The sequence below is a fragment of the Dendrobates tinctorius genome, unplaced genomic scaffold (genome assembly GCF_039654945.1).
Source record: "Dendrobates tinctorius isolate UK_male_01 unplaced genomic scaffold, ASM3965494v1 ptg000003l, whole genome shotgun sequence".
Taxonomy (NCBI): Eukaryota; Metazoa; Chordata; class Amphibia; order Anura; family Dendrobatidae; genus Dendrobates; species Dendrobates tinctorius.
Genome location: NW_027361671.1, coordinates 12,849,315 through 12,868,598, shown reverse-complemented (window position 1 = coordinate 12,868,598; position 19,284 = coordinate 12,849,315).

The window sequence follows — 19,284 nt, the reverse complement described above, 5'->3', positions numbered from 1 at the left end:
AATCCCAATTTTTTTATTTTATCAAAGGTAACAGGAAAAAATGGACCCCAAAATTTGTTGTGTAATTTCTGCTGAGCATGTCGATACCCCATGTGAGGGAGTAAACTTTGACTTGTTGAATATAAAATTTGCTGGAACAATTGGCAGACACCATGTGGCATTTGAAGAGCCTTTGATGTGCCTAAACAGTGGAAACCCCCCACAAGAGATCCCATTTTGGAAACAAGACACCTCAAGGAATGTATTTAAATGTGTGGTGAGCACCTTGAGACCCCAAATGCTTCATATAAGTTTATAATGTTAAGCCGTGAAAATAACAACATCACATTTTCAGGAGAAATTTCAACATACAAATCGTAGTGCAATTTCTCCTGAGTACACAGATACCCCATATAAGGGGGAAACTACTGTTTGGGTGAACGGCAGGGATCGGAAGGGAAGTAGCGTCATTTGACTTTTTGAATGTAAAATTTCCTTTAATCATTAGCGGACGTCATGTATGTCCCATTTGGAGAGCCCCTGATGTGCTTTAACAGTGGAAACCCCCACAAGTAACCCTTTTTGTTAACTAGACCCCTCAAGGAATGTATTTAGATGTGTGGTGCGCACCTTGAATTCCCAGGCATTTTCATAAGAGTAACAGGAGAAATTGCACCATACAATTTGTTGTGCAATTTATCCTGAGTACGCCGATACCCCATATGTGGGGGGGTATACTAGTATACTATTTTTGAGGCACAGTGCAAAGCTCAGAGAGGAAGAGGCGCCATACTGGAGTTCAGATTTTGCTGGAATGGCTTGTGGGTTCAATGTCACATTGACAGAGCCCCTGAGGTGCCAGAACAACAGAAACCCTCTATTTGTGAACTCATTTTATAAACTACACTTCCCAATGAATTCATACTCATCTAAGGGTTCTGTAATCGTATTAACACCACATGTGCCTTATAGAATTTTATACCATTGAGCTGTGAAGAAAGAATAAATTAGATTTTTATCACTAAAATGTTGTTTTAACCCCCAGTTTATAATTTTTCGAAGGGCTAATAGGAATTTTTTTTAAAAAACAAACTGAGGTCCATTTTATTCTGAGTGTGCCAATACCCTACATGTAATCGGGAAATATTTTTCAGGCACAGTGCAAAGCTCATAAGGCAAGGAGTGCAGGTTGTACTAATGGTTTGCAGGTGCCACTGGCAGAACCCATGAGGTGCCAGAACAGCGGAACCCCAGATAAGTAAGCCCATTTTACAAACTACATTTCTCATTGAATTTCTCTAATAGTGCAGTGATCATATTGACACCACGGGTGCGTTACAGAATTTTATACCATTGGGCAGTGAAGTCAAAATAACTACATTTCTAACACCAAAATTTTGTTTTATCCCCAGATTTTACATTTTCACACAAGAAGTGGGTAAACATGGAACCATAATTTGTCACACAATTTCTATAGCACATAGCAATACCCCATATGTGGCTGTACAATACCATTTAGCCATATGGAGACACTTGGGAGGAACAGAGTCCTATTTGCCTCCTGGAGCGTAGACTTTCCTAAAACAGTTTTCAGACTCCATATACAGAGCCCTTAATTGCTAGCAGAGCAGAATCCTCCCTCAAGTGACCCCATTTTGTAAATTATAACCCTTTGGGAATTTATCTACTGGTGTAGTCACGATTTTGACTGTATGGGTATTTTCCAGAAACAAGAAGCATTGAATGTTGCCAAGTGAAAATTGAAGTGTATAGTATGCTGTAGTGACCGGTACACTTCAGTCACCAGTATGTTAGGCCTGTTTCATACTTCAGTTTTTCCTGTCAGTCCGAATCCGCCAAAATAGCAGAAAACGGATCCGCAGGCGGACTGACAGGAACAGGTGGCATCGTATCGGCAGATGTACGGATCCGCCGAAATTGAAAAATTAAAGGAACCGCGCCTGTGAAAAAAAAAAGTAAAAATAGCGGCGATGTAGCGCTGTCTGGGAGCCGGCATGGTGACCCGGGAGCTGTGGGCATGGCGGGATCAGCAGCGGTGAAGTAGCGGGAGCAGCAGCGGTGGTCGCGGCATCAGTAGATGCGCTGTCATGCAGAAGTTGCCGTAAAGGAGCGGCGATGTGGAGGCGTATGTCGTGGAGGAGAGAGAGATCTTGCGGGACTGCAGCGGCGATGTGGAAGAGAGAGAGATCTCGTGGGACAGCAGCGGCGATGTGGAGGAGTATGTCGAGATCAGCAGCGGCGATGTGGAGGGGTATGTCGTGGAGGAGAGAGAGAGAATATTTTATCCAGCAGCCAGACAGAAATGCGGGTTAATTTAGTAAATAGCGGATCCGGAGAACAAAATAACGTTACATGCTCCGTCCGGGCCGCTGAGCGGACGCCAAAATCTTTGCAGATCCGTACAAAAGCTGATCGGACAGACGACCATCCGTCAAGATCCGCCGATAATGCAAATCTATGAGGAAAAAAACGGATCCACCAAGAAAAATGGCGGATCTGTTTTTTTTCAAATCGGCGGATCTTGACTGATGGTCACAAACGGAAGTGTGAAACAGGCCTTATGCCCAGTCCTTGCTTCTGGAGATATGCACCTGTCACACCGCATTGTGGGATGCAGGCCTAGTATCTCAGAGGGTGGTTCAGTCACGATGACTCCGCTGGCTCTAACAATCCCTAAGTTAGGTGGAAATTATAAAAGGGGGAGTTTACGGATTTATGAGACTGAGGGTTACAGTTGTGGCCAAAAGTATTGACACCCCTGCAATTCTGTCAGATAATACTCAGTTTCTTCCTGAAAATGATTGCAAACACAAATTCTTTGGTATTATTATCTTCATTTAATTTGTCTTAAATGAAATAACACAAAAGAGGATGAAGCAAAAAGCAAAACATTGATCATTTCACACAAAACTCCAAAAATGGGCCAGACAAAAGTATTGGCACCCTCAGCCTAATACTTGGTTGCACAACCTTTAGCCAAAATAACTGCAACCAACCGCTTCTGGTAACCATCAATGAGTTTCTTACAATGCTCTGCTGGAATTTTAGACCATTCTTCTTTGGCAAACTGCTCCAGGCCCCTGATATTTGAAGGGTGCCTTCTCCAAACTGCCATTTTTAGATCTCTCCACAGGTGTTCTATGGGATTCAGGTCTGGACTCATTGCTGGCCACCTTAGAAGTCTCCAGTGCTTTCTCTCAAACCATTTTCTAGTGCTTTTTGAAGTGTGTTTTGGGTCATTGTCCTGCTGGAAGACCCATGACCTCTGAGGGAGACCCAGCTTTCTCACACTGACCCTACATTATGCTGCAAAATTTGTTGACAGTCTTCTGACTTCATAATGCCATGCACACGGTCAAGCAGTCCAGTGCAAGAGGCAGCAAAGCAACCCCAAAACATCAGGGAACCTCCGCCATGTTTGACTGTAGGGACCGTGTTCTTTTCTTTTGAATGCCTCTTTTTTTCTCCTATAAACTCTATGTTGATGCCTTTGCCCAAAAAGCTCTACTTTTGTCTCATCTGACCAGAGAACATTCTTCCAAAACGTTTTAGGCTTTTTCAGGTAAGTTTTGGCAAACTCCAGCCTGGCTTTTTCATGTCTCGGGGTAAGAAGTGGGGTCTTCCTGGGTCTCCTACCATACAGTCCCTTTTCATTCAGACGCCGACGGATAGTACGGGTTGACACTGTTGTACCCTCGGACTGCAGGGCAGCTTGAACTTGTTTGGGTGTTAGTCGAGGTTCTTTATCCAACATCCGCACAATCTTGCGTTGAAATCTCTTGTCAATTTTTCTTTTCCGTCCACATCTAGGGAGGTTAGCCACAGTGCCATGGGCTTTAAACATCTTGATGACACTGCGCACGGTAGACACAGGAACATTCAGGTCTTTGGAGATGGACTTGTAGCCTTGAGATTGCTCATGCTTCCTCACAATTTGGTTTCTCAAGTCCTCAGACAGTTCTTTGGTCTTCTTTCTTTTCTCCATGCTCAATGTGGTACACACAAGGACACAGGACAGAGGTTGAGTCAACTTTAATCCATGTCAAATGGCTGCAAGTGTGATTTAGTTATTGCCAACACCTGTTAGGTGCCACAGGTAAGTTACAGGTGCTGTTATTTACACAAATTAGAGAAGCATCACATGATTTTTTGAACAGTGCCAATACTTTTGTCCACCCTCTTTTTTATGTTTGGTGTGGAATTTATATCCAATTTGGCTTTAGGACAATTCTTTTTGTGTTTTTTCATTTAAGACAAATTAAATGAAGATAATAATACCAAAGAATTTGTGTTTGCAATCATTTTCAGGAAGAAACTGAGTATTATCTGACAGAATTGCAGGGGTGTCAATACTTTTGGCCACAACTGTATGTTGATGCCTGCATAGCATGAGGCCGTGGAGGAAAGAAGCATACACCGGAGGTCCCGTGCAAACTTGAAAGATGAATTTTACTGAAGGCTTGAAACAATTCTTATGTTTTTCCATAAAACAGTCATGGATAACAGATACAATTTTCCTTAAACTTTGTGTTAGTCAACGCCTTTTCTCGTCCTGGCCTTGGGAGAATGGCAGTAACTTTTCATTTAACTCACTGTGCTGCATGAAGGGGGAGGATTACCTGACCTTAATCGGATCGGAGTATCCGGATAATCTGCAGCTTTGCAGCTCCTTCGCTTGTCTCAGCACTTTGTTGCTGTAAACGCGGGGCACTCCAAGAAAAAGGTGCATTTTTATTATCCGCTTGTCCTAGATGAGGAGCCTCAATTTCCTGCCTCCTCTCACCACCAAGACCGCACGTAACAACATGTTTTTTCAGTCTCTCACACCACCGCCAACTGCCACTTATTTTCCAATCAGAAAAACAACTTGTAATGCCAAACTAAGGCAGAAGAGGGCAGCATAGTACTACAAGTTGTAATACCAAAACAATTCAAGAGAGGGCAGCATAATAAGTAATTTACCTCCTCCCGAGTCAAAACAAAAAACCGTTGACACAAATGCACTCATATATTAGTAATGGTTTTTCTGGTCACTACACACCCATAAGTTAGATGGGCTCTCATCGCTTCAGAAATGTCAAACATGTGGAAGCCATATGTGGTTTAGGTACACTGTGGGGCTCAGAAGGGAGAGGGCATTTGGATTTTGGGATCTTAGAATTTGCTGAATTTCTTTTGGCGGGTGATGAGCCATTTCGTTGTTCCAAAACCTTTGTACTACCAGAAACGTGAAAGCCCCCTATATTTTCAGTAATAGATGACAGACCTGAGTCCTTGCTTTTGATTGAGTTGAAACTTTTATTGGGAACATTTTACAAAATGTTAGGGATCACATTTATCCAGAGCTCTATGCTGATCACTTACTCTGTGGTTTCGATCTAAATCTCAGAGTGACGTGATTCAGATGAAACCACTGGGGGATCCAATCACTATAATGAGGCAGCAGAGTTACTCTCGACTCCGTATAGCATCTGTTCAGCTTTGTCCTTCTTATCAAAAGTGCACAAGACTGTGGCCGGTGGCACCTTTATGCAATTCTAAAAAGAATGGCAACGCTGGATCACAGGTCAGACGGCGTCCATAGTGCCTCCATCTGCCTCTTTATAGGGCATCTTCCATCGAGGGTTCCATCTGAATCACGTATTTCATAGATTTACATGGAAACCCCAGTGTAAATGCAGTAGTAATGTGTGCCGAGGATTACTGAAATCTTTAGGAGGCAGAATGAAAAAATCAACTATAGGTGGAGAATTGTTTTTATTTATTTTTTATGCCGTTCCTTGTGTGGTATAAGTGATTAGGCGACTTTTTCTTCAGGTCGGTGCAATTACAGCGATAACATATTTATATCCGGCTTTTATGTTTGGCTGCTGTCAAACAATAAAAGACGCTTTTTATTGCAAAAACTATTTTTTTGTATCACCATATTTTGAGAGCTATAATTTTTCCATATTTTGGCCCACGCAGTCTTGTGATGGCTTGCTTTTGCTGGACGAATTGATGTTTTTATTGGTACCATTTTCAGACACTTGACAATTTTTGATCACATTCTCTTTTAAATGTTTTGGCAGCTATCTCTACTGAGTCCCCCATGCACAGGAACACATGGCTTGGCTGAATTCACTAAGAGAGAAAATGAATGAATCTCTCAGCCGAGCATTCCTGTGTAGGGAAGACTTAGGTGAGGTTACTGTTGGCCGAATGATTGTTTGTCAGACAGCTACCTATTTATTACGGTTCTTTAGGATTTATATATATTTGTTCTTTACAACTATAAACCTAAATGTCTTTTAGGTCTTGAATCAGTTTGTGTGCTTACCACAGTTATAAAGTTTTGGTTCATGCTTTCCCTCAACATCATCTGTTAGTCAGGTGGCACTCCACACACTTCAGACTGTTAGTGGATCTGCTGGCATTAGTGTAACGAGTATTGCATTCTAAAGGATAGATTCAGAAGCAGCAGACTTGTTGAAGACATTTCTTCTATTGTCCCATTTATTTGTATTGGGTATGCATAAATTGATGCTACAGAAATAACTATAGTTATATATAAAAGACAGAATTTTCAGAAGTTTCTATAAGCTCTAAACATGTTGTCATGTAAGATGCCACCACAATATTGAGAATTGCATTGCTCAATTTTTATACTCTACAGCCAGGATGATAAGTTATATTATTTTTTATTTTTAACTTGTAGAAAATACTTGACGGAAGAAACTTGATTTCTGTAGTGAGTGTTGTAAAGGGGACATTTCAAAGGGACTATATTTCTATTAGGTGCCTCTGGAAAGTAAACATAACGCTGCTCAATATGTCATGCGCTTTCCATTATGTAAGCTGCGGCTAACACCGTTTACTCAACCATGTGAGACTTGTGTGGTAAAGGTTGGATACAATGACAGATGAAAAAGCATGGAAAGTGCTCGCTGTCCCATCAAACCTTCATTCATCCGTCCCTTTGACCCGTCTTCTCTGATCTGTGTTCCTGTGATATGGTTCGTTAGCTCCTTCGCTTGGATGTGCTACCTATCTTGTGTTCACTGAAGTCTTCATTCCAAATCTGTGTCAGAATACCATTCCTTACAATGAAGTCAAACGTTATTTTTTTAAAAAAACATAACATGCTGTATATTACAAGTTTTAACATTTATGCTACACAGAAATATCAATGCTATTAATATATTTTTTCTGTAGATGTTCTGGAAAATTAGCAGACGCTTGTATTCCTCTTTATTCAGCCATACAGTCTGGTTCACCTCATTGGAAAGGGTACATAGAAGTCCTTGGCTATTGGAGAAAACATTTTCCAAGCAGCAGCCTGGTGGGTTAAGTGGCATGTCATGAATAGACCCATTGAATTTTGTTGATAAAATACTTAGAAGTGGCAAGTCTAGTATGGTTTAGTCATTTATATGCTAAGAAACAAGATCCATTCTCACAGGCACTTACAGGGAATTGCAGCCAGTTATGAAATCAGAAGTCATGCTGTTTACTCTTAATGTGGAGACAAGACAGAATAACAAGTTGCTGGAAAGTAGACGGGTAAATTTAGCAATGGAAAACATTCTATTTTGTTGAATGTATATCGATGTATGGGGAAGGTTTAGGAAAAGAAAACAGATTTAATGTGAATTTCTTGAAAATCTGATTTTGTCTATTCGCAATTACGGCTCCAAGAGATAATGTCACTGATATTTACTGCGTGTCTCTGCATGAAAATAGCAACAACTCTGCCTCCTCCCTGGAGTTAATATCCGAGCTGTGCTTGAAGGTGACTCGTAAAGTACTTTATGTCATCTTAGAAGGTTAAGTGATAAGTTTCATGCCCTCACTGAGGAAATGCATTATTTGCTTGAATTTTTATCTTCTATAATTAACCCTTCTTATCTCATGGCACATTAGAGTTAGCCTTTACCAAAATGAGAAACAGAAAGCAAAAAACACAAATATCCTGAACTAAAAATAAAAAATATACTGCAAATAATGCATAAAAGTAATAATAATAATAATAAGGGTATTTAGTAAACATAATTTTGATCAAAATAATGTACAAGCCATCCCGCCACGTCACGGCAACCCTTGTGGGACAGTCCCTACTCTAGTATTTAAAACCTTATCACTTGCCAAGTGGCGTGAATGTGAATAAGGGTCGAGCGGCTGAACCACTTGTAACAGCTTAGGCCAGACTGGATGGCTTTCCCAGCTCAGAAAAAGGGTACTAAATACCCTTATTATTATTATTATTACTTTTATGCATTATTTGCAGTATATTTTTTATTTTTAGTTCAGGATATTTGTGTTTTTTGCTTTCTGTTTCTCTGGTTAATGGTCATGTGTTAAAATGCACTTACATTGTGCATACACATTAACTTACTTGTCTCAGTTCAGATTTGTTTTTTATTCTTTACCAAAATGAGTAGCAAATGGAGAGATCTTTATCACATTACAAAATGTTTCACTAACTAATCAGGTTAATACTGTTGGAGATAGGAGACACTGTCCTCTATAAACAGAATGATCCAGAAAAGCAAACTAGCTGAAAATATAAAGCAAATTGTGATGTCGATACCGCAAGAAAATCCCTCTAAACCGGAAAAAAGCCCTAAGACCAGCCTAAGAATGGGCTATCAATTCATAGGATTTAAGCTACAAGAGATTCCCGTAATCATAAAACAAAACCTTTAATAAATAATCTTAAAATAAACACTCTAGACTAAGGTGGCACAATACCATAAAACTACATAGATAAAAATGCTCGCGCGTATCAGTGCTCAATTAAAAAATGGTTTGGTCTCATCACTGTATTGGAAGCTGTATTGGAAGCTCAGCATAACAGCATTGCATCGACCAGGAGCCGGATCTAGCAAAATCCAAATGTAAATGGGGGGAGTAGGGTTTCCCTTCATTCCCTGTCTTGCCCCTGCATTGCTCCTGTCCTCACAAGGACAGTACCCAAGTGTATACTGCTATTTGTTAACCACCACAGGTGTATTAAAATAGATTTCAATCTCCCTACGCGTTTCTATCCCAATGAAGGGCATTCATCAGGGGAGTTACTGCTGATAAAAGTGGTATAGAGAGAACTATGGGGCCCACAGTGGCAGGGATCCCCTTCTTTTCTCAACAGTTTGACCAATAGTGTCACTTCCCCTTTATAAATACGTATTTATATGGGGAATAAAAAACGAATCTGAACTGAGAAAAGTAAGTTAATGTGTATGGTTCAGCCACTCGATCCTTGTTCACATTCACGTCACTTGGCAAGTGAAAAGGTTTTAAATACTAGAGTAGGGACACAAGGGTTGACGGGACGTGGCGGGATGGCTTGTACATTATTTTGATCAAAGTTATGTTTACTAAATTACCCTTATTATTATTACCTTTATGCATTATTTCAGGTTATTTTTTTACTTTTCAATTCAGGATATTTGTGTTTTTTGCTTTCTGTTTTCTCTGGATAATGGTCATGTGTTAATATGCACTTACATTGTGCATACACATTAACTTACTTTTCTCAGTTCAGATTCATTTTTTATTAATTTCATTATGCATTCAGTGCATATATGGGTGTGACCTCCCTCTTTCTGAGCTGGGAAAACCATCCTGTCTGGCCTAAGCTTTTACTAGTGGTTCAGCCGCTCAATCCTTGTTCACATTCGCGTCACTTGGCAAGTGAAAAGGTTTTAAATACTAGAGTAGGGACTGTCCCACAAGGGTTGCCGTGACATGGCGGGATGGCGTGTACATTATTTTGATCAAAATTATGTTTACTAAATACCCTTATTATTATTATTGTTATTATAATTATTACCTTTATGCATTATTTCAGTTTATTTTTTTACTTTTTAGCTCAGGATATTTGTGTTTTTTGCTTTCTGCTTTCTCGTATTTATATGGGGGCAGTGACACTATTGGTCACACCGTTGAGATAAGAAGGGGATCCCTGCCACTGTGGAACCCAAGGTTTTTTCTATACCACTTTTATCAGCAGTAACTCCCCTGATGAATCCACTCCATTGGTGAAGAAACATGTAGGGAGATTGAAATCTATATTCATACATTAGTGGAGGGTAAGCCATAGCAGTGGACACTTGGTTACTGTCCTTGTGAGTACAGGAGCAATGCAGGGTGCAAGGATTCCGGACTTTCTTTTGTGCCTGTTCACCCTTATCCAAGATGGAGTTTTGCATCTTGCCTTGTCATGGATCTTCCTGTCTGTGCAGGAAGTGCTCTGTTAGTTTTGTTTCACTTGCATTATTCTATATTGTGTTGTGTTTTTGTTGCTATTGCAGGAAGTGCTATGTTAGTTTTGCTTCTCTTGTTAATATACTCATTTGCATCAAGTTTGGTCTCAGTTTCGTATTATCCTACGCAATCAGATTCCGTAATACCCATATAATTATTACAGGATACTCAGGCTGAATAAGGAATCTACTAGGATAATGTCAACTGAGACAAAGTTGGATCAGTTGTTCTCTCTGATCCACTCTTTACATGGGGCTATAGAGGCTTTGCAAGACAAGGTTGCTAACTTGTAGATCAATTTTGTACAGGCGCTTCAGGATTTAAGTAATCAGATAACCGCATGGGCGCCTCTACCCCTGCGGCAGCTACTGCCAACTAGCCCTCCCAAGTTACCACTGATTAGGTTCAGTGGAGACCACTACAAGTTTTGTGGGTTTATAAATCAATGCCTTTTGCATTTTGATGTGCACGCCACCCACTTCCTTACTGATCGATCCAAGGTTTTATGTATAATCATGTTACTTACTTCCCGAGCTCTCACATGGGCAAATCTGCTTATGGAGACTCGTGACCCTCGTTTGAATAACCTTGACGATTTTCTTGCTGCAATGTCTATGATGTTTGATGATCCTAATCGTCCCACTACAGCTGAGACCGCCTTGTTATCATTACGTCAGGGTAAGCGTTCTGTCATTGAATACGCTGATGAGTTTAGACGGCTGGCAGTGGATACGATTTGAGACTGTTATGCCCAATTACCCATTTTTAAGAGGGGATTGTCTAGTGTGATCAAAGACGAGTTAGCTCATGCAGATGCTCAGCAAGAGTTAGACGCTTTTATACAGCATTGTGTACGCATTGACATACGAATTACTGAGCATAAACAGGAGAGATTTGCAGCCTCTAATTGTGTCACTAATGCTTCCCTTTCTTATAAAGAACCTACAGGCAAATTCTCTTGGGAGGCTGAACCAGTTTCCATACAGGTGGATGCTATACATTGGCATGCGATTAAAGAGTGCAGGGAGCATCGTTTTAGGGAAAGTGTGTTTTTACTTTGATAAGTCAGATCACTTCCTTATCAACTGTCCCAAGTGGCCTCGCAAGGTACTGGCCACGGTAGGGGAATTTGAGAATCAGTATGCTGAATCTCTTACATCCGAGTCTAGTTTTTCTGTGAATGCCATCTTTCATTCTCTGTCTGTGACTGCTTCTCCTGAAACACAGAGGAATAAGGAGACATATTGCTCCCTTCCCATTAAGATTTGGTTGTTGGGACAATGGATTGCCTGTGCAGCTATGGTGGATTCAGGGGAAGGAGGTAACTTTATTGGATTAACCTTTGCCAAGGAACATGGCATACAGACTCAGCAGAGAGCTACCCCAGTAACTATGGAAATGGTGCATGGTTCCCCTCTAGTTTCTGGACCAGTAGATCAGGAAACTATACCTCTGGAATCTTTCATTGAACCCGACCATCAGGAAATGTTATCCTTTATGTTGATTTCCTCACCACATTTCCCTTTAATTTTAAGAATTCCATGGCTGCAGTCCTATTATCAACTGGGAGACCAAGGAAATCACTTTCCGATCAAGGGAAACACCAGTGACAAGTAAGGCAAGTTCTCAGGATACGGAATGTGCACTGAGGTATCTTTGTTACCATTTATATATAATGAATTCTCTGATATTTGTGAAAAGAAGTTGGCAGCCCAGCTTCCTCTTCATAGACCTTATGATTGTCCCATTGAACTGCTTCTGGGGGCAGCTATTCCATATTCAAGAATGTCTACCCACTAGCAGCTCTGGAGCTGCAGGCTTTGAAGGAATACATTGATGAGAATTTGGCTAAGGGTTTCATTTGTCCCTCCTCATCACCAGCTGGAGCACCCATCTTTTTCGTAAAAAAAAGGATGGAACTCTTAGACCTTGTATTGATTATCGGGAGCTCAATAAGGTAACCATCCAGAATCGCTACCCTTTACCATTGATTCCTGAACTGCTGGAAAGAGCACAACATGCAAAGATCTTCTCTAAGTTGGATCTTCGAGGAGCGTATAATTTGATTCAGATCCGCTCTGGAGATGAAAGGAAGACTGCATTTAGATGTCGGTATGGGGATTTCGAATATCTTGTGATGCCCTTGGGCTTTGCAGTGCTCCGGCAACCTTCCAACACCTGGCTAATTGTATTTTTAGAGATCTGTTAGACCATTTTGTCATGATCTATCTGGACGATATTTTGATTTTTTTCTGATTCATTGCAGGAACATCAGGAGCATGTTAAAACCATCCTAAGATGTCTGAAAGAGAATCATCTCTACATTAAACCTGAGTAATGTGAGTTCCATCGCACAGAGATTCAATTTCTGGGGTATGTCATCTCGCCACAGGGGCTTAACATGGAGGTAAATAAGATACAGGCTATTCTTGATTGGCCCGCACCTAAAAATGTCAAGGAGGTACAGCGTTTCATCGGATTCACAAACTTTTATAGACGACTTATTCGTAATTTCTCTGAAATTGTTTGACCCATTACACAGCTAACTAAGAAGGAAAATACTTTCTTGTTGTCCTCACAGGCTCAGGAAGCTTTTTATTGTCTTAAGTCCCGGTTTACTTCTGCACCAGTACTGATTCACCCTAACCCAGCACATCCTTTCATTGTGGAAGTGGATGCTTCGGACTGTGTTCTGGGGACCATCCTTTCACAGAGAACAGGAGAGAAGGGTCTGTTACATCCATGTGCTTTTTTTCTCGCAAATTTTCTGCTGCAGAGACGAACCATGATGTGGGAGATAAAGAGCGTCTAGCCTTTATCACTGCATTTAAGGAATGGAGACACCATCTGCAGGGGGCAGCACAACAAGTTATTGTGCTCACGGATCATCGCAATCTGGAATTTCTTAGATCTGCTGGATGTCTTTCTCGACGGCATTGTGTCATTTTGTACTGCCCAGGTTCACATAATGGGAAAGTTGATGCTTTGTCCCGAATCCATGCCTCGGATTTCATACCTGGGACCCCATCTAAGACCATCTTTGTCGGAGTCATTCAGAATAAGGACTTAAGGAGGCCTATGAGGCAGACACATTTCTTGCCACCTGTCTGCTGATGTGAACTTAGTTCTCAAAAATGGTATGTGGGTCCGGGATCAACAATTATACGTTCCGGAGGCCGTAAAGCTGCAGGTTCCCAAGTTTGTCCATGACTCCAAGTTGGCTGGTTATCGGGGGTACAGAAGACACAGGAGTTCCTGAGCCATTTCTTTAGGTGTCCTACCTGTCTGAAAGATTTGAAGAGCTACGTTCTCTCTTGTGAGGTATGTGCACACTTTAAAACTCCTTGTGTATCACCTACTGGATTGCTACAACCATTCGCCGTCCCCTCTCACCCTTGGGGTTCTATTTCTATGGACTTCATAGTAGAATTGCCTCCCTCTGGGGGAAATAATTATATTCTTGTGGTAATTGATCACCTTACTAAGGTTGCCCACTTCATCCCTTGTACTGGTCTTCCCTCATTCAAGGAGACGGTAGATTTGGTCATTCAGAATGTGTTCCTGCTGCATGGAGTTCCAGACTAAATCATCTTGGATTGGGAAGTACAGTTTACGTCCAGGTTCGAGAAGGGATTCTGTTCTGAGTTTGGTGTTAATGTTTGTCTGTCTTCTGTGTATCATCCTTAGACTAATGGGCAGACAGAGCGAAATAATCAGACTCTAGAACAGTATCTTGAATGCTATATCAGCCAGTTGCAGGATGACTGGTTGAAGTTGCTTCCGCTGGGAGTTCATCCACTAAGGTAACACCCTTTTTGGCCAACCTGGGTTATCATTCCAATATTCTTCCCAGATCCCTGATTAATGCACTGGTGCCTGCAGTTCATGAGATGTTGGCGACAATGAGACAGAATCTGGAAATCCTGAAGGAGTCGCTATCTACTGCACAGGAAAGATATAAAAGATCTGCTGATAGGTTTCGGAGGCCTGCAGCTCTGATCGAGGTAGGGGACTCGGTGTGATTATCCAGCAAAAACTTGAGATTTAACATTCCACCACAGAAACTGGGACAAAAATTAATCGGCCCGTTCAAGATCTCTGGGATCATGTGTTCTGATGCTTGTCATCTGAAGTTAACAAGGACCTTGAAGGTACATCCTGTGTTTCATGTCTCCCTGTTAAAACCAGTGTCTCCAAATACTTTTCAGGGCCATATTATGCCTTCTCCTCAGCCTGTGTTGGTGGATGGACAAGAACAATTTGTTGTAGAGAAGATTCTGGAATCCGCAGGAATCAGCTACAATACCTCATCAAATGGCAAGTATATCCATCTGAGGAGAACACTTGGGAGCCAGTGAGTAATATCTGTGCTTCTCAAAAGATTACTCTGTTCCATCAAAGATATCCTGAAAAACCTGGTCCTGGATCATCCAGAGGCCGCTTCTTAGGTGGGAGTAATGTAAGGATTCCGGACCTTCCTTTGTTCCTGTTCGTCCTTATCCAAGATGGAGTCTTGTGGCTCGCCTTGTTCTGGAACTTCCTGTCTGTTCTGATTATTTAAGTTTGGGCCGTGTGTTCCTCTTTGCCTGAGTAATTTGTTGCTCTTGAGCTCCTGCCTGTCTACTGGTGGACTCCCTGCTGCTGCTGCTCGTTACTCGGTGCTCTGCCACTCCACATTATGCTGCCTACAGTCCTCTGTGTGTCTCCCTGATGCTGTCTGTGGTTAACTACTGTCTGGACTTCTAGTGTGGAACTATTCACCTCTGGATCTGCTGTGGCCTGTACAGAATCCTGAAATCACCATCTCCTCTACGCTGTGTTGGGCTGTGGTGCTGGACTTGTGCAGGATTTTCAGCCCAAAAAGTTACATATAGTGACATTCTCCTGGTAATGCCACTCCCGTATAATGCTGGTCTTCTATTCTATGTTTAAGTGCCGTGTGGTGTGCATTTCCACCCATGATTGTTGGACTTCTACGCTTTAGTGCTCTGTGCGTGCTCATTCATAATATAGCTGGACTTATTAAACGCAGTGTGCTTACTCTCATACTTACTGCTGGACTCCCACGTTTAGTGCCTTGTGCACACCTGCATCATATTACTGCTGGACTAATTCATATTAGCGGTCGTGTCCCGCTCTTCAGTTACACTGGACATTTCCATATTGTGCTGTGCATTTGTTACTGTTGCAGGAAGTACTCTGTTAGTTTTGCTTTACTTGCATTATTCTATAGTGTGCTGTGTTTTCGTTACTATTGCAGGAACTGCTCTGTTAGTTTTGTTTCACTTGCATTATTCTATATTGTGCTGTGTTTTCGTTACTATTGCAGGAAGTGCTCTGTTAGTTTTGTTTCTCTTGTTAATATACTCATTTACAATAATTTTGGTCTCAGTTTCGTATTATCCCACGCAATCAGATTCCATAGAACCCATATAATTATTACACAGGGGCACGACATGGAATGAAAGGAAACCCTACTTCCCACCCTATTTACATTTGGATTTTGCTAGATCTGGCTACTGGTCGATGCAATGCTGAACTTCCAATACAGTGGTGAGACCAAACTAGTTTTTAATTGAGCACGAGCACTTTATCTATGTGGTATTACGGTATTGTGTCACCTTAGTCTAGAGTGTTTAAGATTATTTATTAAAGGTTATGTTTTATAATTATGGAAAACTCTCCTAGCTATAATCTTACTTTCCCTGAGAGTATGTAATAGTGAATGCTCTAAGTGTAACACTATAGCTGGTTTTCGCTATCATTTCATAGTCACAGAAAATATCAGAAACCGCTTTAGTTTTTGATTTACTAATCAATGGTCTTTTTATACTTTGAGTCGAATTTCGTCTGAACCATTGAAAGTACATTCATTACCCTGTATCTATAATTAGATAACGTTTACGTTGCTCCACCAATGTCTCCTGCACCCCCAGAATACATCCCCTACCATTTACACTACAAAAACTCTTACTTTTGTTCTGATTCATTCTTGCTTTGATTACAGCAACTCATTACTATTCAGTCTTGACTTGAATATGATAAATTCATGTTGTATTCTATTCTGGAGCAAGAAAAAAAGAGATTTGCTGTCAAGAGAAGCACTGCCAGGGCTGAAGGTGAAGTTTGAAGTCTTCATCATATAGGACAACGTCTTTCTAGTGGATTTAATTTCTTCCTCAGGCCTATCGTCATAGACCTGAGGAAGAGATTAGGCTAATATCAAAAGGTGTTGCTCTATAAAATAAAAAATCAAATTTTCATCTTTAGTCCTGGCAGGGCTTCTGTTGACAACAATTCTCTTTTTTTCTCAAGGATACAACAAGAAGTTATCACATTCACCCTCAAACTCAAAACGGTGCTGCAATGCCCTTAATCCCCTCCTTCTTCTCCATCTTCCACCTCACATGTGCTATATTCTCTGTTAATGAACTAGAATTAACGTCCTCCATAATCCAATCCTCTCACTCTCATATACAGGATATTTCTCATGCTGCACCAATTCACTAGAATGCACTAATACCTATAGTTTGCTTAATTCCCAGTGGCCACAATTTAAATTGTTGCCTAAAACTACAATTTTTAAGACAGGATTACCACATCATCTCATTAATCTAACTTTTCTCAGTTTCTTCATCTTTTTCAGAATATTGGCCCTTCCTTCATCTGTTTTCCACTTATTCACTGCACTTCGCTTCTGGACACAGACAGATCTTGGCAGCTTTACATGTATACCTTATATATTATAGAGAGATGAACGACTTGACTTTGCCTTTTTTCGGGTCGAGTCGGGTTTCATGAAATCCGACTTTCGCAAAAGTCGGGTCGAACGAAATCGGCCGACTATAGGGAAAAGTCGTAGGCCGACTGAAACACGAAACCCAATGCAAGTCAATGGGGAAGCAAAGTCGGCAGGGACTGGAAGAAAGTAAACACACCTACAGTGCCCATTTCAATGCCAAAAACATTAATTCTTATAACTGAAGATTGTCAACCTTAATTTACTTCCTAATAATAGTTACACATTGAAAACTGGGGGTTATTTGGCTAAAGTTGTGGGGGGGTTGGGCTGGCTCCAGGTTTTCATGTGCCCTGGGCCAAAGAGTGTCAGTGCGCCCCTTTAACACATACCACAATTCATAATGCTCCGATACAGCACAGAAATATAGGTATAGTACAATGACACATACTTCACTGCTTACATGACATGACTGATCTATTTTAAATTGTACAATAGCTCAAAAACAGGACAGGATATTACTCCATACATTGTTATGGCCATCACATTGTGCGCCATACAGAATAATGAGCCCCATATATTTCTCCATACCAAATAATTAGTCACATATAATGTTCCATACAGTATATGATGAGCTCCACATAATGCTCCATATATAATGGGCCCCTTAGATGCTGCTCCAGTGTCTGAGCTGCCCATTTACAATGCTCCAGTACATGATGGGCCTCATGGATGATGCTCCAGTGTATGATGGGCCCTAATAATGCTCCATATATAATGGGACCCTTTTGTAATGCTCCAGTGTATAATGTGCCTCTTAGATGCTTCTCCAGTCTCTGATCTGCTCCATTTACATTGCTCCAGTACATGATGGGCCTCATGGATGATACTCCAGTGTATGATGGGCTCTAATAATGCTCCATATATAATGGGTCCCATTTGTAATGCTCCAGTGTATAATGGGCCCCTTAGATGCTGCTCCAGTGTCTGATCTGCCCCATTTACATTGCTCCAGTACATGATGGGCACTATTTTTAATAAACCCAGGCATGGTATGTGAAAAGAGCTCCATGGAGTAATCTCAGGTGTGTGCTTCCACATCCTTCACTTTTGGTGTGGGTGAAGGACACATGGAAAGGGGTTTGCTCCTGACCAGAAGCCTGCAGTTACGACTCAGTGCTTGCATTTTTTACAACTTCAGAAGAGGAGGCGATAGAGCTGGAGGCTGTTTCAGCAATGTAAGCCACAAACAGTTCCTGATACTCCGGCTTTAAAATCAGTCTACCTATTCCCAGAAAAGGGAGCCTTACAGGCTTTCCAGAGCTACACCATGATGCTGGCTCAACACCTCCTGCCTTAGCTGCTATTGTGTTTTTGGCACTACCAGTAGATGCACCACCACCATCAGTACCAGCTGGCCCTCCACACCCACATCCGAGTCCCCTTCCACCATACTTCCTCATGTTTTGGAAAATGGACCAAAAATACCAGCATATATATGGTACTGTATCAGAAGCGTACAGCTCTATACAGTCTATGGATAACAGTAAATCTCCGTATATATTTCATAAGGCATACTTCTGATGGGGGTGAAGGAATCAAGGAAAGGGGTTTTTTATGACCAGAACCCTGCACTCATGACTCCGTGCTTGCAGGTTTCGACCGTTCAGAAGAGGAGGCAATAGAGTTGGTGGCTGTATCGGCAATGTACACCAAAACCTGTTCCTGATGCTCCGGTTTTAAAAGCGGTTTTCCTACTGCAAGAAAAGGCAACCTTAAAGGCACTCTTGGGCCAGAGGATGACGCAGGCTCAACACCTCCTGCCTTAGCTGCTATTGTGCTTTTGCCAGAACCAGCCGGTGCACCACCACCATCAGTACCAGCTGCGCCCCCCTGCCCACGTCCGCGGCCTCTTCCACCATACTTCCTCATGTTTGGGAAAATGTGCCAAAAATACCAGCAGTGAGATGGTACTGTATGAGGAGCGTCCAGCTGTGTAAGGTGTATGAAACAATTTAAATCAACGTATATATTATGTTAGTCACAGACGCTCTCACAGTATGTATTGGACGGTAATCCAACAAGCAGATATACGGAACGGTATCAGAAGTGTACAGCTGTATACGATTTTTTGCAACTAACAATCTCCGTATATGTATTTACGGAGTGTCACACACACACGCTGACTAGGTTTAAACGTGACTGTAATGCGAACAGCAGATATACAATACTGTTGGAGAGTCGGACAGCTCTATATGATGTGTGTATGTAAAATTGTCAAGCTCCGTGTATTTGTAAAC